This window comes from Helianthus annuus, chromosome 3, assembly GCF_002127325.2.
Source record: "Helianthus annuus cultivar XRQ/B chromosome 3, HanXRQr2.0-SUNRISE, whole genome shotgun sequence".
In the NCBI taxonomy this organism is placed as follows: Eukaryota; Viridiplantae; Streptophyta; class Magnoliopsida; order Asterales; family Asteraceae; genus Helianthus; species Helianthus annuus.
The window spans coordinates 8700763-8724763 of NC_035435.2; the positions used below are offsets into that span (position 1 = coordinate 8700763).

Consider the following 24001-nt stretch of genomic DNA (forward strand, 5'->3'; position numbering starts at 1 on the left):
CGCAACCTTTCACGGGCTCGCGGACGAGGATCCCCATCTACATATAACTAATTTCTTAGAAATATGTGATACATTTCGGATCAATGGAGCATCAAACGACGCCATCCGCCTTCGTATGTTTCCATTCTCACTAAAAGACCGAGCGAAAGCTTGGCTCAACACCCTCCCAGCTGGATCGGTAAACACCTGGGATGAACTAGCCCAAAAATTTCTATATAAGTATTTCCCTCCTTCTAAAACTGCTAAATTAATGGCTGAAATTAACACATACTCACAAGAGGACGGGGAATCCTTATATGAAACTTGGGAAAGATTCAAGGAGCTATTACGCAAATGTCCCCATCACGGCCTCGCAATATGGCAACAAGTATCCACTTTCTACAATGGGTTGTTGCCACATACTAGGCAGACACTTGATTCTAGCTCCGGGGGACTTTTAGGTAATCGACGCCCACACGAAATATATAATCAAATTGAGGAAATTGCTCAAACCAATTTTCAATGGCACACTCCCCGGGGAAATAAAACTATCGCCCCGGGCGCCCATAAGGTAGACGAAAGCACCTCTTTACAAGCCCAAATCGAGGCCCTTTCTTCAAAAATAAAAAAATTAGAATTGACAAAAACAGTCTCGGTTATGGCTTGTGAGGGGTGTGGTGGGTCACATGAAAATTGGAGTTGCATGAAAGAAACGGACGATCAACAAGAAATGGTAAACTACATTGATAATAGACCTAGGCCGTCGGGTCCTCCAACGGGGACCTTCAACCAAGGATGGCGAAACCACCCAAACCTTGGTTGGAGGGAGCCCGGCAATAGTAGTAACCAACAACCACAACGAACAAACTTTCAGCAATCAAGAAATGAGTCACAAAATTTCACTCAACAACAAAGTGGAAGAGAAAGGCTCGAAGATACTATATCTCGCCTCGTCTCTGACACTGACAAGAAAAATTCGGAAAGATTCCTACAATTAGAATCTAACTTTAGGAATCAACAGGCTAGCATTCAAAACATAGAAAAACAAATAAATCAACTAGCTCAAAATTTTTCCGAAAGACCACAAGGCGCATTACCCAGCAATACCGAAACCAACCCAAAGGCGCAAGTTCACCTCATCACGCTACGAAACCGGACCGTAGGGCCTGCAGAAGTACCTCCAGCCGCGGAAGAATCAACACCAACAAATCTGCAAGAGAAGGACCCTCCCCCATCAACAGAGCCTACCAAGGCTCCTCGGGTTCCGTACCCCGGTAGGTTAATTCGTCAGAAAACCAACGAGCAATTCGCAAAATTCGAAAGTTTGCTAAAACAATTGCATGTCAATATTCCTTTTATCGAAGTCCTAACCCAAATGCCCAAATACTCTAGATTTATGAGGGACTTCCTTACACATAAAAAGAAAATTGAAAATTTGCAATTAGTTAATTTAGGCGAAGAATGCTCTGCCCTCGTACTCAATAAACTACCCCAAAAAAAGATCGATCCCGGAAGTTTCACAATTCCGTGCTCAATAGGGGAATCTCCCGTTCGCAATGCCTTGGCCGACCTAGGAGCTAGCATTAATCTCATGCCCTCTTCAATGTTCAAAAGGCTTGGCTTGGGAACCACAAGCCCCACAAAAATAAGCATACAACTCGCGGATCGATCGGTCAAGTTCCCGCAAGGTGTCATCGAAAATGTCTTGGTAAGGGTAAGCAGATTCGTTTATCCTGTTGACTTTGTCATACTCGACATGGAGGAAGACACCGAGGTCCCTCTTATTCTAGGGAGACCTTTCCTTGCCACCGCACAAGCAGTAGTGGACATGAATGACGGGACACTAACTTTGAGATATGGGGACGATGAGGTAAAGTTCGGAGTTGGGAAAAGAATAGAGGATGACGACCCGGTCCACTACATGAAGGTTATCGACTCAAGCTTGGATGCCGCTCTCCGACGGTGTAACTTGGGAGGCAAGGCACCCCAATCAAAGAACGTGTAACCGGGAATTGGGTCTAGCCAAGGACCCTTATAAACGTGGCGCACCACGGAGGCATTCCGCGGACCTATCCTTAGTTTAGTTTAATCTTTTAATTTTTGCAGAATAAAACACACTCATGGTGGTAATGGATGAAAAAAAAAGGGAACGAGAAAAAATGGAACCATGCAGAAGAACAGAACAAACCGACAAAAATCTCCATAACAGAAGGCTCCACACGGGCCGTGCCCAACCAACACGGCCCCGTGCTGAGCCCCCTGCAAGAAATCACCCAGTTCAGGTAACTGGACACGGGCCGTGTTCAGCGAACACGCCCCCGTGTCCAGGCTTCTGTTTCATTTCTATAATTTTTGTTACTGGCACTTGACCACGGGGCCGTGCCCGGTCAACACGGGGCCGTGTCCAGAGTGCCAGTAACACAAATCTTTGTTTTTAAACACGATTTTACATATTCAAATCAACCAAAAACTTTATTTTTGGACACATTGAGGACAATGTGTAATTTAAGTGTGGGGGGGATGCTAAAACCTTGGAATTTTGCAAAATCCTAAAACAAGCCTTACACAAAACTCTATTGGAACCGCTAAACACCCCAAATTTTTTCAAAAACTTTTTCATTTTTTTTTACTTGTCTTAGTTTAAGTTGGGAATAACAAATTATAAAAGGGTTATATTTTTACAAACTTACAACCGATAGCGTCGTGATAAAAAGAACTAACATAAGAAAATTATGAAACGGTATAACAAGTCTAGCTAAAATTCGATTATATATGCTTGGTCACATTAAAAACCCATTCCCACAAAAAGTGAGTTTTGAGCCTTTATTGAGCATAAAAATACACATATCTAGATTAAATGCTCATTTTTCGTTTCTTGTGTGAATAGCCGCTCGGTCTTTACAAATCTAGAACTTGCCACGACGATACATTCCCGGTCCTTACCAACTTAAACCCAAGTAAGTAAATGATGGAGGCATTAGGACTAACTATTTTTCTTTCAAAACCATTATTTTTCATTTTTTTAACCTACCCAAAATCCCCCTAGAAAACCCCTTTGAGCCTAAACCTTTCATTTCATTACCCCTAAAACAATTTTCTACCCACCAAAAACCTTTTTCATTTTTTTTCACCTTTATTTTAGTGACAAACTCGGTTTTTCATAAACATACCTTTACGTGATCAAAAAAAAAAAAAATATATATATATATATATATATATATATGAAGTCAAAAACAAACATAAGCTACAAAAAGCTTGTTTGGAGAAATACTTCAAAAATAAATATCACCAAAAAAAAAATAAATAAATAAATAAATAAATAAATAAATAAGGTATTTCACGAAAACCGACACTTGTCACGATTTTCGCCCTTTTTACTAACCACTAACCAACCACCCACCTTTAAACCAAGCCTTCACCCCAAAAGACCTCTTGATATTTACAAAAGGTAAAAGTTAAAAAGGAGGAGGATTGATCGCTTGGCAAGCATATGGAGAATGTAAATCCGTGCCGCTCTCGAGCGATTCACTTAAATATACACCTTCGGCCGAGTGATTGAGTGATCTCCCGTGAGGTATGTGAACTTGTATATAAATGGAATTTTAATAAGGCATGCTATGCCAAATTAAGTAGTTTATCTTATGAAAAGTTCAAAATAAACCATGACGAATAAGATTGTAAATAAAATAAAAATAGAACCTATACAAACCTTGGATTCCCGACACTCTAGGACAAGTTAAAAAACTTCTCTTCTACCTATTCCATTTGGGAGTGTAAGCCACATTAAAAGAGTTTTGCTTGAGGACAAGCAAAAGTTCAAGTGTGGGGGTATTTGATGTGTGTAAAATGCAACATATAAAACACATCAATTAAGGCATAAAACTAACCCTTTTTAAGTACTAATGTTGGAAAAAGAGTGTTTTTGTCTTCCTTTTGTATTTTCAGGATGAAATGAGCTCAAAATCACAAAAGAAGCAAAAAGACCACTAATTCTACCATAAATACAAGAAAAGGAACAAAAGAAAACTGCCCGGACCCTCAACGGCACCTCCCAAGACAAAGAGAAGAGAACAGAGCCTGAACACGCCCCGTGTCCAGTGAACACGGGGGCGTGCCCAGGAAGCAGCAGAAAAGACAAACCAGTAGAAGCTTCCATTGCTCACCACGGGGCCGTGCCCAGCGGACACGGGGGCGTGTTGAAAGTACAGCAGGCGCATTAATTGTAATTCGCAATTACAATTAATGAAGAGAGAGAATGTCAGACGGGCACGGGGCCGTGTCCAGCGGACACGGGGCCGTGTCCAGCGTTCTGTTCAGCCTATAAATAGAGGAGCTTGGCTTCATTCTCTCTCATCCCTTGGCACACCACCTCTCTCACACTTCATCCACCACCCACCACCACCATAACACCATCATCCACCACCATCATCCATTGTCCATCATAGAGTGTGTGAGTCGTCTCGGGATCCAAGATTGATCGTAAGAGTTCTTGACAATCAAGGCCATGTTTGCCTAAGTCTCTTACATCACTTGGTGAAGACAAGTGTTTAGTATAATACTTTTTATTTTTAATCTTTTGCACTTTTTATTTGGTTTTGTATTAATGACTTTAATAACTAGTTACTTATGTTGAAGGTGATCTTTCCTTATCGTTTGTCCGTGGTGTCTTGGCATTATTTTACTGTCTATATAAAATAAAAGATTTTCACCATTCATATCTCCACGGTCTATATGGAGGTATGTTGGCTACCTGGTCGGGGGTTAAGGGAACGGTTTGGTAAAGGTCTTGCCCTTGTTCAGCGTTTAGAGGTCCTGCTTGGGACCTGGGTCAAATTTAGTAGGATCTCCTTCAATGCCCATAGGTATTGGATGGCGGGGATCCAAACTCTTTGACCCCCTCATAAGCTAACTACTATTAATACTATAACCCGGCTACTTAGGACTGTATCCCTGCTGACTCAGACTACTTAGCCGAGGGTAACGTCACCGCCAAAAGCGGGGCCTACCATAATTTGCATTAATAACTTAATTCATTATCTTTCAATAATCCGACCCTTTAGGATTGTATCCTTGCTGACTCAAACTACTGGGTTGAGGGTAACGTCGCCTTCAAAAGAGGGGCCTACTACAATAACTAAGATAATCTCTTAAACAAGTGCAAAAGTGCGAAAATAATCAAAGGTTATACTAATACACGTGTCGGATCCAAGTGATTCATCTTGTCTATCTGTTTTTATTTTATTTTCTTTTCAGCATTTAGTTAGTTTTTATTTTTCTTAGTTTAAAACATTTTTCTAACTTTTTGATTTGATTAGACGTTGAGGATAAACCGGTATTAAAAGCTCTTGTGTCCTTGGACGACCTCGGTATCTTACCAACACTATACTACGTCCACGATGGGTGCACTTGCCCATATGTGTGTTTAGTGTTAGTAAATATCGTGTTTTATAAATTTAAAACTTGGCTAAAAGTGTAAAAAGGGCTTAAATATATATCTAAAAATATAACACACTTCACGCACATCAGTTTTACTCTTGCTTGACCTTAATGCCGGTTACCCAAATTAAGTTTTTATCAGAAAAGATTTATCGAATTTTGGGAAAATCAGTTGGTACGTCGGTAAGCGGTGCGGACCATAACAACATTGACGAGTTTCATATAGAACCAATCACGTGTGAGGTGATATTCGAGATCAACGTGTCAGGCCAAAGAGTGCTGTACGAGACGATATAATTCATATAGCAGCCTAAAAAATCAACAAGTATAGGAGAGATTAGAAATTTAAAAAACCGTATCCTGCAACTGCTTCGTGCATTGCAAGGAATCTGAGCACTCTTCCAAACTGGACATCCACTGGATGTGAACTTCAAAGTCGATTTTGTAGCTACTAAAAAATCTCTTCACAACAACATGATCAAAAACCTTTGGTTCCGGCTGGTCTTCCACATTGCACCAGCGAAAGGTCTTTGTCTTTCTCTTTCAGAAGCGGTGTGCGGATGTTCAATCTACACCACGGCATCTGCACATCGTTCATTGTATTCTTTCCTGAGAACCCGATCAAAAACCATAACAAATAAAATTTTGGCACTTTCTTCATCTGATCGAATTTTGCAACTTCATTCAACCACGTTCTTCTTCTTTCACCTTTTCTTTCATCTCTCTCTCCATCAATGACAACAACATTCTCCTAGATATAACAATATTTCGGAGTAATGTGTCGCCAATCTTGTGCATGGACGCTCCACCATCAACAATCCTAAAACTATCAATAGTTCCTCCTGGAACATCCTGCACACTCATTCAGAGATTAGTTGGAGAGGGGGACCCAAGCCTTCACAGACTTGGGTCGTCCGTCATCATCGAGAATTGTAACATCCATTTCCCGATGATTCGGAATTGATGCAGCTCCCCCTGAAACAGTTACCGGTTTTGGTATCCAAATCTGTTTCTGTTTTTCATGTTTAACACCCGATTTAACAGATTTTGTTTGGATGACCTCCGGTTTTAAAACTTTTTCAACTTCTTTTCTTTGTTTCTTTTTCTGTTTCTTTTCTCGTTGTTTAACAAAACGAGGGTCCTGTTTTGGTGAAACAGGTCTTTTATGGTAATTGTTACCATGGGGGGCATCAACTTTTGACTTTCTCTTGGTGAGATATGGACAATTCTTAATGATGTGTCCATACTCACAGCATTCAAAGCATGATCTCCGCTCAACAAACCTCGGAGTATCATAACTGTAACAGCTGGATGATGAACTTCGTGATCTTGAGGTACTTGGTCCTACATCACAACCGTTTGTTTGTTGTGTATAGTTGTTTTGACTGTTTCTTTTCAAAATTTTACTTTGTTTAACAGAATCCTTGTTGGATTTGTTTTTGAAAGTATCAATTTTATCAGTCCCTCTTGATTTCACGAAGTTTATCTTCCGATCCTTTTTCTTGTTTTCGCCCTGTTTGCCTTTTCTATTCTCTTGGGCGGCATGATGTTGTTCATGGGGATCATCAACCTTTGCTTTCAACTTATGAAGATATGGACAATTTCGAATTATATGTCCAATTGTACCACATTCAAAACACATTCTCCGCTCTACAAACCTCGGAGAAACGTGTTGATGACCGGACGAAGAACCAGATACTGAACTTTGTGATCTAGATGTGCTTGGACCTAAGTCACATCCATTTGTGTGTTGGGTATAATTGTTCTCATCATTTCTCTTTAAAATTCTAACTTGTTTTACAAAATCAATGTTAGATTTATTTTGAAATGTTTCAAGTTTGTCCGTACCCTTTGATCCAACAAAGTTCACTTTATGTTCTCTTTTCTTAGCTGGAGCTCTTTTGTTTTGCACCCTTTGAACCTTAGGTTGCTCAATCTTGGATTGTTGAATTTTAGGTTGTGCAGCCTTAGGTTGAGGAGCCTTAGACTGCTCAACTTTAGGTTGTTGAACCCTTGGTTGTTCAGTCTTAGGCTGCTGAGCCTTTGGTGCTTGAGCATTCTTGTTTTGAGCCCTCTTTTCTTGTACCTGACCCTTACCCTTTCCAGAATTCACTTGTTGTTTTCGCTCAACTGGCAGTTTTTGGTTTCCGTATTGTTTTCTAATTAGCTCACACGGAATTGGTTCACATTGAGTGACCGTCACTTTGTTACCTTTGTTTCCCAAAAACTTATCAGTTCGTCCTTCAAAAATTTTCTCAATTAAATCTTGATTTACATTTTTGATTGGAAAATCTCTGTCAGAATAAATTTTGCTGTCTCCCTTGAGCGTATACAACAAGTTATTCTTTTCAATGCTCGGTACACTGGGCTTCATTGCCTTTGGTGTTTCAGCCTTACTCGGTTTCACTGGTGGATCACACAAGATGTGATTCTCAATTGGAATGTCTGGTGTAACCGAGTTAGACTGTGGTTTCTCATTTTCTTCAGATTCATCGTCCGAAGAATCAGCATCCTCAATAATCGGAGAACTCTGTTCCTTAACAGACGATGAATTTTTCACATTCTCAGATTCAGATTGCCCCGAGGATGATGTACCAGTTGTGAACCCGAGGCCTGCTGCAAAGTCATCTAGACCGAGTGGCACAGTAGGTTCAAAACGGGGCATATCCTCGTCATTAGGCGACTTGGAGTAATTGTGATTCATCGGGGGAGGGCATGATTTGTAACCAATACATTTTGTATCCCCCTTTTTCCTTTGAACATCAATAATGTGATCCAAAACATAGCGGGAATTGGAATAGCTTTCCAATTTCTGCTTGATTGTTTCACATTCGCATCGAGCTGTAGCTAACTCTACCATTTGTTTTTCAATTGTGTCAATCAAGTTATTATTAGCATGTTGTTTCCGCAAAACAGCCTTTTGTAATTCAGAAACATCATATTTTAATGACGCAATTGTTTTTTAAATTCCTTTTCATTTCTGGTTAAAAATAAATTAGCTTCGGTTGCTTTAGAAAGGTCCATAATCAATTCTTGATTGTGTTTCTGTGTGATTTCAAACAAACTCTCCTTTTCTGCATATTCTAAACACTTAGCACATTCAACAACAGCAGAAATAGAATCAGGTTTAGAATCACATACCTGACTGGAATCACTCTCAGGTGTTGGCCTTTCTGCATCAGAATTAATAACCTCCCTTGATGATTCACATTTAGATCCATCCTCGCTCGAACTTGAACTTGAAGTTGTATCACCCTCAACTGAAGTTGAGACATCTTCATCTGAACTTCTGTCATGTTCAGAACTGTCATCATTTCCCGAGGATTCACCATTGCTTGCATCTTTGACAATTTCAGCATACAACGCCGATTTTGTCTGACTACTGTTCTTTGGATCAAGAGATGATGGTTCTACAGTAGAACGATGGTGTTGTAAACCAACTGGGGGTAATGGATTTTCATAAAAGTCTGTGGTTGGATCCGGCTTTACAGGAACTCGTATTGGATTGCCAAACCAATCTGTTGTTATTTTCGGTTCACTTTGCCTTTGATTGGTAACTGATGCCCACTGATTTGCAGATATCATGGCAGCTGAAGGTGGGGCAATAGCCTGCATCCAAGCAGTCTTGAAATCTGTTGCAGATTGAGAAGCAGATGATTGCGTATCAGATGATTGCGGAGCCAAGGATGTTGTAGTCCACGCGGATGGATCCCATTGACTGTCTGGAGCTGGAGTTCCCCACCAACTCTGATTCATCTTTGATAAGAAAACTAAATTCTATATCAGATCGACGAAGGATCAAATTATCGAAGGATCAACCGAAGGATTACACGAAAGACAAACACCCAACCGGTCTCGAAAGATGATCTTTCGTAATTTGATACAAACGAAAAATGAACGTTTGTAGATCTTGGGCTATTGAAATAGAACTTATTAGGTTTTGTGATTTACTAAAAGTGGGCGGTGCACAAAATAATAAAAATGCCGGTGCACATCAAACAATAAATTGGCGGTGAACACAAACAATAACCAACAAAATTAATTGGCCACTTGGGCGGTGCCTTGGTCGGTGAACCCAACAACAAACAACGAAATTAATTATTTTCTTGTGGGCGGTGCCTTAGGCCGTGAACACAGACAACAAACAACAAAGTTATTTGTTACTTGGGCTTGGGCGGTGCACAATCCACAGCAAACAACCAATTGTCTTGGGTGGTGCACTACAACCAACAAGAAAGTGGGCTGTGATTTAATATTAGATCCTTCAAATTTACTATCTGATCACAAACAACAAACAACCAAATTTATTGGTCAATTTGGGGCGGTGACATGGGCTGAGAACACACTAATTTAATTGAGACACATGGGCTGTTGGCCTTTTTCTTGAACACCAATCAACAAACAAATGGTAGTGCTTTTGGGCGGTGCACAACAACCAACAGATGTCTTTCAAATATATCTTTCGAAGCAAACAGGTCAACAACAACTTTGAGAGACACTGTTGAGATGACCCTTCGAATTGTTGCTTGATCTTTCGACAAACAAAAATGACCCTTCGAACAAATAGATGATCTATCGATTCTGTTGTGATGACCTTTCAAAATCAGTTTTGACCTTTCGAATCAGTTGACTGGAAAAGATGATCCTTCGAAATACTATTTTGATCTGTCGAGGTTCTTAGATGATCCTTCGAATGATGAACTTTATCTTTCGAAATATGAAGATGATAAGATCATCAAGAACACAGCGACTGTTAGTTTTCCAGATCTGACGAAAACTAACCCAAGACTTGAACAAAACCCGGTTTTAAACAAGGAAAAGAGCCTTAGCTCTGATACCACTTGTAGGTCCCTCTCCGGAGGATGACGAACCTAAACCTTGTTATACAAACCCACTAGCAAGTGCGGAATCCAAGCTAGCAAGCAAACCGGGATGAGACAAGTATAAACACAAACACACAAGGATTCACCAATTAACACCACTGTATTAATACGAATGAAGGTTTCGGTTACAAGCACAATGTTTACAAATCTAACTTGCAAACTCTCAAAGTGTGTGTGTGTGTTTTGACAGAATGCTCTCAAACTCTCTCTATGTGTGCATCTATCTAACAAGTCTCTCCAGTCACTTTAACACATACACTACATGGGTATATATATACCCAGCCCATGATGTCTGGTCCGAAGGATTCGATAGATGGTCCGAAGGATCATCTATCGATGACAAAGTGTTCGAAGGATTTCCAAATACTTCGAAGGATTTCATATCCTTCGAAGTTCAACAGTAGCCCTCGTAACATATCTTTCGATGTCATCGAAGGATAGATATTATCCTTCGATGAACTATCCTACGACACAGAACATATTCAACCAATATTCTAACTGTTGGCCAAGTCAAACCAGGAGGACGGTTGACTTGGTCAACTTACAGGACTGACAAGGACATCGTTTGCATATAGACCGAATACAGACAAAGTACAGACACAAGTGCATCAACAAACTCCCCCTTGGCTGTAACTTTGTCTAGGTCTTCGTGTCTTAAGTCTCTGACGTCCTTTCCATGGTTAGATGATGTGATGACCATGCACTTCCTGCGTTGACTAGCAGATTGAAGCAGTATCGGGCCATCCTTTGAAACTTCATAGCTTGATCTCGATCCTGAACTAAGTAGTTGATTTCATGATCCTTCAAAACAATGATATCCGATCTGGACATATTCGTAATCCACATCGGATCGATTATCCTGAAGTTCTCCGAATTATCTCTGAATAAGATCACAGCCTCACCAGTATCCGCATCATAAACCCAGCAGCGGAAATTTCCAAGAAAGTCGGTCTTCATTTTCAGTAACGGAATCTTCTTCATCACCTTAGGAGGATCGTATACCAAACGATAACGAGCGGTGTTAGTCTCTGGATCAAGTGTGAACCTGATCTGCTCGTACCTTGGAAACTGAGGCTTGTACAGAGGATCCTTCCAACCCAATCTTCTCTCTAACCTGATTTTCTTCGCGAATAGATCCACCATCTGTTCTTTAGCTCGATTGATTACATCTAACTGAGCCAACACTGCCACATCATAATATGGAAGTGTGAGAATACTAAGGAGAGTTCTGAAATATTGAAGACCCGTTTCTCTTTTCACAACCATGCAGTGCAGATCTTTGACAAACATCCAGCTAATAATCCGACCCCGAGCCTGATTTTTCTCCAGCATCATATAGTTAGCCTGTTCCAACGGAGCGAGCGGAGGAGGATTCCTAGCAAGGAAATCCGCTCGCCATTCATTAACTGTTTTCTCACGGCTTTCCTGAGCTGATGGCGAACCAGAAGAAAGATTGTCGAACTCAGCAGTCTTTTCAGCAACCAAGTTATCGTCAAGGGCATTCACCTCCGCATTATCCTCTCCAACATACAGGACGTTCAGGATCAGAACTGATGAAGATTTCTTCAATTGTGGAGAAATCAGTTTGATCCTGTACCAGCGGAGTAGCATCTATCATACACACAGCAACTTCATCCAAATCGGTCAAGATCGAAATCTGTTCATCAGTCATCTCAGAAATAAACTCTCCCTCTTCCAGTAGTTCACCCGTGACAGGATGAAACTTTTGAACACTTGAAGATTCAGGAGGATCTGTTGTAAATGTTTCCGGTTCCAGGCTGATCTGTTCAGGGTCTACAGACATTTCCAGTGTTTCAGTCTGTTCAGTTGGGCCTGTAGAAGCTGTAGGAGGAGCAGACGGAGTATCTTGAGGAGTACCAGATCCACCTGCAGCACCGGATGCAGTTGCACCGGAGCCTGAGGCTGTTGTTTGATCTGGATTAGCAGCATCATCATCCTGATCATCCTCACGTCTTGGGAGAACTATCCCTAAGGTTTTGCACCTCTCGCTCCACAATGTACCAACCTGTTTATACACCCTACCAAAGTTTGTATGCATTGGTTTGAAGGCTTCCATCAGTCTATCATCACGACTGCTAACCTTTTCCCTTAATGCCTTCGCCTGAGTTTCCAAGTTAGTACTATGCCTCTTCATGATTTCCACTTCCCTATCACGTGCCCTATTTGCCTCCTTCAACCTTTCGATTTCCTCAGCCTGTTCCTTGATTTTAACATTCTGAGCTTCAACAATTTTACATAGCTGGTTGTGTGCCACCACATCTTGTTTTCGCAGGACGCGATATTCTTCAATAGTTCTGGTGTGTCTACCAACTATATCACCCAATTCACTGATTTGTTCAATCAGGAATTGTACCTTGTCAGCTTCAGAAAATCCAGACAAGGTTTCTGCCAGAGATGGCCTTAAAGGCTCAGGTCTTGAAGAACCAGATTGACCAGCCTGACCTGACGCACCTGTAGGACCAGAAATAACGAGAGTAGGTCGGGCATGTGTACCTGAGGTGGGAGTTGCAGGCGGCTGTTGATCAACAGTCGCCGTGCGTGTCCCAGAAGACCTCTGAGGAGAAGCCATTAGCTCCAGCGTCTCTTTTTCAGTAAGTTGATCACCAGAGGAAGGAACCTGCTGCTCAGGAGCAGATGAAGGCTGAACAGAAACAGGAACAGAGGTGTCATCAGTAGATTTCTTCTTTGAACGAACACCCTGTCGCTTAGCCTTCCTTTTCTTAACAAAACCTGGAGAAGTGAGCGTATAATCTTCATCATCCTTATCGGAGTCTCCAGTATCACCCGTCTTCTTAATATGTATCAACCGAGGGTTCCCGTATCTATCAAACACTTTCATCATCCCAGGGGGAGGAGGATTATCATCCTCAGATGAAGAATCACCATCACCTGAACCTCCTTCCTCTTCGGAAGATGAACTGCTTTCATCAATAAGCTTTCTCGGCTCATCTATCTTGCCCTTTCCTTTGTCAGTCGCAACCGAACCAGACTGACCAGCAACATTACCAGCACCACCATCACCACCAGAAACAATATGAACATCAGGATCAACAGACATATCCTGAACCTCTTCAGCAGCCACATTTATATCAACCTCAGTACTAGCTGCTGCACCAGAACTGCCAGCAGACCTTCTAGTTGCCTTGATTCCATGTTTAGCTGTGAGTTGCTCATCAGCCATAGCAATTAACGCTGGTTCTTCATTATCAGAAACACTTCCTTCACGACGCCATCTGTGATTCTGTGGAGCCTCATAGTCAGGAGCATTAAGATGACCAATCAGTTTCCTATCCGGATCCGATCCCTTGTAAACCCCCATAGACTTGACGATTAGCAGTGTGCGATCGTTCATCGGATTCACAGGAAGCACATCTGCCTCTGCTTTAGCAAGATCAGGAATCTGATCATCTATCATCATTTGCAGAAACCGAGGGTATAACCAAAACTTGGTGTTAGTTCGCTGTGTATCTGACGGAAGTGGCCTCCGAGTGTTCTCCTTCAGATTATTGAAGATATACCGAGAAATGTTGAACGGCTTGTTCAGAATCAGCGCCGTAAACAATCCCGTCAAATCGATAGGAGACAGATCATACCCAGAGCGCTTGTTGCTTAGGCAATGAATGAGAATGTGCAGAAGGAACTTATATCGAAGCGGCAGGAACTTCTTGTTGATTTGATTGGCAAGAACGTTCTGGCTGTACTTAATTCTCAACAATAACCCACGCTGACACTGTAGCTCTATAGACGTTGGGTCTTCAGATTTATCTCCAAGCCGTAGACGTTCTCTGATAGAGTTTTCAGTAATAACCACTGGCTTTTCAGCGACTACTGCCCTGATTACTTCCTTATCATCCACCGTTTCAACCCCAGCTGTATTCCAGAAAGCCTTAATGTGAGACTGATATGCGACATGCTGAGTTGTGATTGCGTAATTAATGCGTGCCCTGTGAAGATATTCCATGATGCCAGCAAATTCCGGACTGATGCTTCCTTCCGGTTGTAGATATGCCGCCATATTATGTCTAGATTCAGACATAGCTTCCAGCTCTGATTTCACCTTCTTGGTTGGTTTGGCCCGTTCTTTTTTCGCTGCCTTTGGTGCCATTTCTGCACATCACATTGACACGTAATAAGTAAGGGTCAAACAGTCAATCATTGGAATTCCACACTTAGAAAATTTTCAATTTCTTGAAAATATTCTAAGTGTTGAACTCTTCGAAGGATCCATATATCTATCGAAGGATTGAAACAAAGCACGAAAGATGGAAACCAGTTCGAAGGATAATGATCAAGCTCGAAAGATGACAATCTGATTGAAAGATGATAAATGGTTCGAAGGATGTTACTTTCCCCGAAGGATAACAACCATATCGAAAGATCATCTTTCGAAGAATCAAGGAATTTGAAAGATATCTTGATCCTTCGAAGGTTGATCACATCGAAGGATGATCCTTCGTGAAATCTAACATCATTCGAGATTCACCTCGAAGGATGTTGTTTAGCACATCTATCGAGGTGCTGAGTCATCATCATCCTTCGTTTTGATCTCCGGCATCACTGTTCAAAGACAAGATTTTCCGGTGGGTTCTAGGTTTTCCGGTGATTTGTTTTTCATGTGGTTTTAGTTGTGTTTTTTTTTTATGGCAAACAAGGACAACATCACAAACCATTTAAAACACCATTAACCTTTTAACTCAAACCGAATCATGAACACAAACCCAAACATCAAACTTAACCGAAAACCCTAACATCCCCTGTTTTAAACCAAACCAAACACCCTGTCATCAATATCCAATCCAAACAAATTCAACACGCACAATCAGATACAAGATTATCACATGAATATCAACAACTATCACTGATTCAAAAACAAAACATTCAGATTCTAAAAAGAACATTAATGTATAAAGAATATGATCAATGACATGCTTATGATGATTTTGTTTTAATGTTTGTTAACAGATTAAAACATAATCATCCTACCAAGTATCTTATGAGAATCCTGATGTTAACAAGTGATTTCGAAAATTTGGGCAGAGTTTCGAGAGAAATGAGAGGGTTTTGAGATGGGTTTTTGAAACTGTTAAGTGTGAATGAAGAAGAAGATGCCTTTTTATACCATCACCTCGAAAGTCCAACCGCCTCGAAGGATTAAACCATTCGAAAAATGAACAGTTTTCTCGAAGGATTACTTTTTGTTCGAAGGATCCATATATGGTTCGAAGGATCCAGATATTTGAAGGATCTGGATCGAAGGATGCCAGATATTTTGGAATCCTTCGAAAGATATCCTTCGATCTAAAACCATCTTTCAAGGGGTCTGGTCAACTCGAAGGATCACTTGGTCAAATCCTTCGTTGACCCAGCATCTTTCGACAGTTGACTTTCATTGACTTTCTGACCATCTGATCTTTCGAGGGCCATTGCTTCCTCGAAGGATCAGATTTCCCACCAACACTTTGGTTTTTTTTAGGGAATTTCCAATTTACACCTTTCAAATTTTGAGGTTTTTCAATAATGACCATTTTGAAAGTTATCCGTTATGAAGTTCTGCAAAGGTTAGTTTTATGAAGTATCTCGGCTTGTCAGGTATCGGATCGAGCACCAACATCAGTTAATCAAAAATAATGTTAAATTGAAAATCTTTTTGGATTTTGTGGTTTGATAAAATAAAAGGCAACAATTTTAAAATCCTTTGAATATTATCAAACGACATCACCGCTAATGTCGTGCTGATATGTACCAAACGACAAAAACTGTTTAAAATTAAAGCAGTAAATTAAGCAGTAAGTAAATATGTACAAACACAACAATATTTTTGCGAGTTTCTGGCGAAGAGAATCATATCAGCTTGTGGTCTTTTGTCAAAACACACTTCCTTTTAAAATTCTTTTACAGAAGCGGATAAGTATTCTACCTACGAATGAAGGTTCCGGTTACAATCACAATGTTTACAAATCTAACTTGCAAACTCTCTAGTGTGTGTGTGTATGTTTTGATAGAATGCTCTCAAACTCTCTCTATGTGTGCATCTATCTAACAAGCCTCTCAAGTCCCATACACACAACACACTACATGGGTATATATATACCCAGCCCATGATGTCTGGTCCGAAGGATTCGATAGATGGTCCGAAGGATCATCTATCGATGACAAAGTGTTCGAAGTATTTCCAAATACTTCGAAGGATTTCATATCCTTCGAAGTTCAACAGTAGCCCTCGTAACATATCTTTCGATGTCATCGAAGGATAGATATTATCCTTCGATGAACTATCCTACGACACAGAACATATTCAACCAATATTCTAACTGTTGGCCAAGTCAAACCAGGAGGACGGTTGACTTGGTCAACTTACAGGACTGACAAGGACATCGTTTGCATATAGACCGAATACAGACAAAGTACAGACACAAGTGCATCAACACCTTATGGTCACTTCCTTTAGTTAGTTGTATGATAGGTAGTTTATATGCCTTAGGAAATTGACCAAAATGCTCTTTTACGCATAATTTCATTTTAAGCATATGTAACACATGTTTTGACATCTAAACTGATTATATAACATAATTAGATATGTTAAGGCATATAATACTTGTCATAGGACTAGTTAGGCAGTCCGAACGCGCTTTTGCGCGAACGACGCGTTAAAGTAGCATAAGCTACCTTAATGGGTCGTAATCACTTAGGATAGGTTCCGATTTAGAATGCAGACTTTGTTAAACCGTATCACATGAGTTCCAATACTCATTTGGTTTACAAAACCTCATCCTACCCGATCTTCTGATTTAGGTGTCGATTCACTTATATTGTATCTGTTACACTAGGAACCACTTCAACTCTTGCAGTTTTGGTCTTTTGAGCTTTGTTATACCCTTTGAACCAGAACATTCGCAATCCTAAGCGAGTACATAGTTCCCCTCTTTTACTGTTTTCAAATGTTTTGGGGTGATTCATATGTGTAATTGATTGGTTTTTGAAGTGTATGGCATATATGTGTTCACTAAGTGCTTTTATGTGTATTATTCCGATTATGCAAATGCGATGTTTATCTGAATCCTTAAGTGATCTACCTATCTTCATAGTTAGATTCTTATAGGATATTTGAAGTACAGTCTTAGATCTTCCTATCTTCATAGTAAGGTTTTTAAGAAGTACTTTACGACTCGATGGTTGGTTATGTGTAGATTGTTGGTGATTTAGATAACGAAACTAGATAATACAATAAGCACATGGTGGATACGCCACTGGTACTTCCTATATATAAGTGTGCTTATTGTATTACCCTTCATGGCGTTATCCCGAATCACCATTAGGATTTAGGATGTTGTGATACGATGATTCGATGTAACGAGAACCTGATCCCTAAAGTATCTATCTATCTTCATAGCTAGACTTACTTGTAGGATGTTTAGAGTACTAATATTGAAGTCCATGTTTGGATTCATTGTGTACTTTAATGCGTGCTAGATTAGACGATGTAACAAGAACCTGATCCCTGTAGTATCTATCTATCTTCATAGCTAGACATATATGGGATGTTTAGAGTACTAATATTGGAGCCCCTGTTTGGATTCATTGTGTACTTTAATGTGTGTTTACGAGATGGAACAAGTTGACGATTATGTGTTTATATGGTAGTTGTGATTTAGATAACGAAACAGGTGTAATAAAATAAGAACATGGTGGATACGCCACTGGTACTTCCTATATATAAGTGTTCTTATTTTATTATTCTTGTAGCGTTATCTGGATCACTTTTGGATTTTGTGTATGATTGTTTCAATGTTTGATTATCGAAATCTTTGTAGAATCTCCCATATTTTTATATAATAGATTCTTAGAAAGATATCTGAAGTATTATCATAACTCATTGATTTGATTTATATAATACTTACATAAGTTTTGATTTATTTCAAAACAATTATTATTAATCCTTGATTGGATTTCTAATAACATATTAACGAGTTTTTACGATGGTTTAAGCGAGATTATGATGTAAGGCACAAGATGACTTAGTAATAATCATATTGCCATATACAAACCTATTGGTCACGAGTTTTCACAATTAAGATTATGTATTGCAATACTAAATTTTTGCCATTCTTTGGCTTCAAGATTTATTTTCGATTGACAGCTCTCGTAGCTGTTAAAGTATTGCAATACCAAATGTTTTGCCATTTACTTTGTGATAACTGGCACCAAACCGGAAAATTCCGTACAATTTAGTTAATACTTGATAACTGCAATTATGTGCTTAAATGTCAACATTGTTTGATTACATGATATACTTGTTAATTCATGCACGTTTTATACTACAAAATATTGCTTTATGCATTAATGAATAGCGTTGCGTCAGAAATACTAGTAAACTCACCAGTAAGACACATTGTGTCAACAAATCTGCAGAAAGCAGTCAGACAAAAGAATTGGGGCCTAGGTGTAGGTCCAACGTCAAGAATACATGAAAACCCAAGAGTACATACAAGGGTTAACATATAGACTTTCCGGAAGCTAAAAAACGCACTAAAAAGTACCCGGAATACACTTTAAATGCTGAATTCTATATAATTCAGCAAAATTCAGCATTGTAACAAGATTATACCATGCAAAAACATGACTAAATGGTCCAGAATACTTCCCTAAGTGTCGGGAAAAGAAAGTGTCACAAAAGAATACTTAAAAGACGCTAAACGGTGCAATTTAGCACTTTAATGAACCGGTATTTAACCGAATAACCGGACATTACCCGGAACAGCAAAATATTGCTAGAAGCATTGTTTTTATTTTTTTGAACTAGTTATGGTTCCCGAACATCCTAACATACTACATGATGCAAGTTATACACAAAACACTAGATATTACACTTAACACCCCACTAATTACCCCCTTTACCATTCAAATTACATTAACCCCCCCCCCCCCATATGATATTTATAGCCCATAGCATGGCCCCACCTCAAGATCATCCAGATCTTCACTAAATCTCAACTTGATCTTTTCTTGGACTTGGGTAAATTATGCTTGTACTCTTGTAGACATATTAACCAATGGACCAAAGTGATTAGGGGTTATAAGTACACAAGATCACTTCTCCATCTTCTTCATAATCACCTCAACACTCCTTCCTTCTTCTCTCTTAAAGCTTCGGCCGAACACCCTCCAAACACCACCACCATTTTCGGTTATCAACCAACCAATCCAAGGTTATTCCAAGGTGTTACAAGGTCTCCAAGGAAGTGTGGAACTCACGGATCTTGAAAGACCTCTCTTGTGTGCTATTATCCACTCAATCTTCATCATTGTTTCTTCCCTAGCTTGAAGCTGGTAGTAAGACTCTTTTGATCTTTGTTTACTTCATATTTTTAGTGGTTAAAAAACATATTATGTTGAGAATCACTAGAATATTAAAATACATACACATGAAACATGAACATAAAGCTTTCATATAATGAAATCTTGTTGAAATGGTGTTGTTTAGTATATGTATGATGATTGCTTGTTGATTACTAGAAATATTGATGTTGATCACTACATGGAGCTTGCTAGATTGTGATTGAACACTTGATCTAGCAAGTTAGAGGATTATTATGTGTTAACACAAGAAGATCATCCTCATACATAGACATGAACTTGAAAACAAAATGATTTCTTGAAAAGTAATAAACAAAGTGAGCTAGTAAACTTATAGATCCAAGATTTATGAATGATTTTCCAAGAAAACCAAGTTCAAAATATGATTTTTGAAAGGTCATGGCTTTTACTTATACATACACAAATTTTTAGTGGAAAAACAAGTGTAGAGATACTAGTGAAACAAGAAGATGTTATAAATAAACATTTTTGTAAAATGTGATTACAAGTTGTAAACACTTAGTTTCTTTAAGAATGAGATTTTTAAAGGAATAAACACACTTTTAAGGGTAACTAAGCCTACTAAATAACATGGTAAGTTACTACAAGTTTTCACAAGAACTTCAAGTTCATGATGTAGTGAAATTTACTTGATTTTGACACTCGGTAAGTGTTGAATGAGTTGCTGATGTTTGATGATGATTTAAAAGAAAATAAACACATGTTTTGAAAACATGGAAAACCTCCATTTTTAGGGGAAACTATGTCAAAAATATTATAAATTTTGACACTTAGAAAAATATAAGTTTTTGAGAAACTTATTCTGTAAAAATGTATCTAAAAATATTTACGAAGGTTTCCCTAATTTTTGTGTTAAGAAATGATGATTTCTTCAAGACTAAAATTGATATTAAGTATGTATATTTTTGAGAAAAAGATATATATTTATCGATCACCAAACTTTGTGCTAAGTGTATGTAGTATGTATTACATGTAATAGTGTATTAGGACTTGAAAATACACTAAATACTCCTAAGGAGTGAAAATACAAAAATAGATATACAATATGCTTAGACAAATACGAGAAAATATATTTATGAAAATATATTACTTGATAGAATAAATAACTTGGACAAGTTATGAACATGAAATGAAGTTTTGGACAAAATACATAATTCGGGTGAAAAATACAAGATACTTATATTTATTGTTGAGAAAATAATATAAGTAAGACACATAGTTAAAAATATAAATTATTTTTAACACAAGAACAAATACATAAAAGATGGTGACTTGTACTTGTGCGATACAAGTCTAGTGACTAACGTTAATAAAACACGTTTAGGTCACGACGCTAGATAAGCAAAACCCGGTGAAGTTTACGGCGCAAGTAACGCAAAGTTGTGAGTTCATGCTCCCCCTTTTCTTTTAACTGTTTTCAGTTTTATAACTTCGGGGGTGAAATACATGATACAAATGTTACAACGTTTACAAATGGTATGATGGATACAAGAATTGAGGAATGATACGAGAATCGTGTCACGAATAGGGTACCATAAGCACCATTAATCGTGTACATACTAAGACCGCAGAACAAAAAGTTAGATCTAATGGGTTTTCGGGCAGCCACACTCTTGGTGAAAACTAGTACCAAGTAGTGCTTTTGTGTCTCAGTCGTGAATCGACAACTAGAAAAATGCCTATGGTTTGGATGCATCCTATGTCGTGTCACATGTTAATGGCCTTGCAACCCATTAACAAACTTGATACATACAGAAATACTTGATTTATACAAGATACATACCATATTTTTCATACAAAGTATACAAACGTTCAATACAAGAACTGCATGAATTCACACCAACATTATGTTGACGTTTTTCCAAAAACTCACATGTATTTCAGGTAACTAAAGTGGATGTGCGCACGGTCTTACTCTTGCTCGTGGATGTTGCTTATGTTTACTTTTGAATAAAGTTGTAACCTTTTCAGAGAATTTGTTGTCTCGTGATGTAAACACTTAAACTATGATTTCAGTTATGTAATGTAATGTATGGCATTTTAAGTTATTTTTACAAGAATGTAGTATGTTTACCAATCGTATGCAATGAAAACCTTTCATGATCACACCTCGTGCTTCCGCCTTAGAAAGGGGTGTGACATGCTTGGCTAATAAAACCTATGTATTCGCCGGCATTTTTATGCTGACTGTTTTTCACATATGTTTCAGGTTTTCAACTATTCAAGCATGCAACGCATAGGACTGCATTCGGGCCTTAGACTCCTAAAACAAAAGAACAATTACATGTATTCTTTGTTTGTAAAACGATGTTAATGATATTGAAACAATTTAGTACCAGTAGTTGTGAGTAATTTGTAACGTGACTCCCTGATATTTCCGCCGCGTGTTGTTGTATTACGCGATTGGGGTGTTAGTGTTGTTATGGGAGGTTGGAACACCAAGTCCTTCTACACGAAGAAACAAAGGCGTATGATTATTGGAGTATTTCGGTGGAGTAAAGATTCGGAGTTTTAAAACGTATGAATATAAACATATGAAAGTAATCATCTTTAACACATAACGTTTTAGATGATGTAGCCAAACACTTTGACAAGTGACCACTAGTTCATCATCAAAGGTTTGATTATTTAGGTAATATATAGGCTATGTAATATATTAATATGTCCAATAGTTCAAGCATGAGGTAGGAGGATGAATCCTTCATTTATGAACCTCTTTTATGTCATAGAAGTCATGTAGGAGGTAGGAAGAACAAGTCTTCCATTTAGGTACCTGTTGGTGTTCACCGCTAAACTTTATGTTATGAACATTCAAGGAGGGTCATGAACACACAATAGGAAAGGAAATAATTACAACTAATCTAAGAAATCAGCAAGTAATGTGTGGATTTTTAGTAGGATAGCCCAAGCTTGTCCTATAATCACACAAACATCAAGCTTCAAGCTTGAACATTACTTGTGGGTAAAAACCCTAAACAAAACAGAAAGTTTGTGAGGTTTACACCTCTGATTTTACATGCCTCAACCTTGTTTTTAAACCCAACTAACCATAGATGTGGTTATGAGCATAAGGACATAGGTTTGAGATGAGATAACTCAAGTTTAAGCAAGGTTTAACAAAGTTTGACTAAAAACAGAAAGTTGCAGTCCACTTTAGAGCCTTTTTGGTGACATTCCTGACCATGGTTTTGCATGGAAAACCTGTGGAAATGTTCCTAAGGTCAATCCAAGTAGGCAGGAAAAAGAATCAAGGCAAAAGGTTAAGAAATGAGTGAGATATGCTCACTTTTGTAAGATGTTATGAATCTGTCTTGCTCTTGTAATCAGCTACGATTTTTTAGTGTTTGAGAGTGAATGGAGAGTGTTTAGAAAGTGAAAAATGCTTGGAGGAGGCTTGGGTTATATAGGGGATGGACTAGGGTTGGGTTGGTGAGGTTTTAAATGCAAGAAACACACTTTGGAAGCAACAAAACCAAGAAAAATTGCCCAACCAACGAGCTGATTAGGCAGGTTCTGGATTGGCATGGCTCGCGGCCTACGAAGACAAAGCTTGGGTGTAACACCTCGAAAAATTCATGTCCAATAAAATATTGACACGTGTCATGAACTTAAAACGTGTAAAGAATCACTTTAGAGGGACTAAAGTTGACAAACAGAGAAAGTATGTGAATAAAACGGTTCAAAGTGTCAACAATGGATAAATATACTTCACAGTAGCCCTACACAATGTTTATACCCTTTAACGAATGAATTATGGATCATACGAAGCTAATCGTGGAAGAAAGTGAGAAGTTACAAACTACAGGGGTTAAATGTGTCAACATGTTTAAAGTATACCACTGAGTGACCTTTTAGCGAACCCGAAGCTTTGGAACGGTAAATTATACTCACTAGAATGCGTGATAAAAATTTCCCAAAGTTTCGTTATCGTATGAGAAAGTTATGATAAAATTCGTATACGAGGGGTTAAAAGCGTCAACGCTGAAATTAAAGGCTTTACGGGTGATCATAAAGTTAACCGAGGATTTAACGGTGTTTGGTTATGCCTTGGAGCCCTTAAAAGTCAAGTTAGAGGGCCAAAAGTGCAAGAAATAATCTTAAAACCATGTTTAGAAGGACCAGGGACCAAAACAGCAATTATTGAAAGTTGGTTGCAGGTCAGCACGAGCCAGGCGGCCCGCGTAAGACTCCTTAAGAGTCTATGCGGCCCGCGTAAACATGCCAGCAACAGAAAACTCCTGGCAGCTGCCAGTTCAGGTCTGTAACCGACTTAAAAGCTTGTTTTCTTATACCAGGGACTCCCCCAC

At 38.9% G+C, this 24001-nt stretch overlaps 1 non-coding gene across 1 annotated transcript; it reads right to left on the minus strand.

The window, feature by feature from the left end:
• Positions 1 to 244: 244 nt before the first annotated feature.
• Positions 245 to 351, minus strand: LOC118491011. The gene has a single exon (XR_004890236.1). It is a non-coding gene; the product is annotated as a small nucleolar RNA R71 (small nucleolar RNA).
• Between the last annotated feature and the right edge of the window lie 23650 nt (positions 352 to 24001).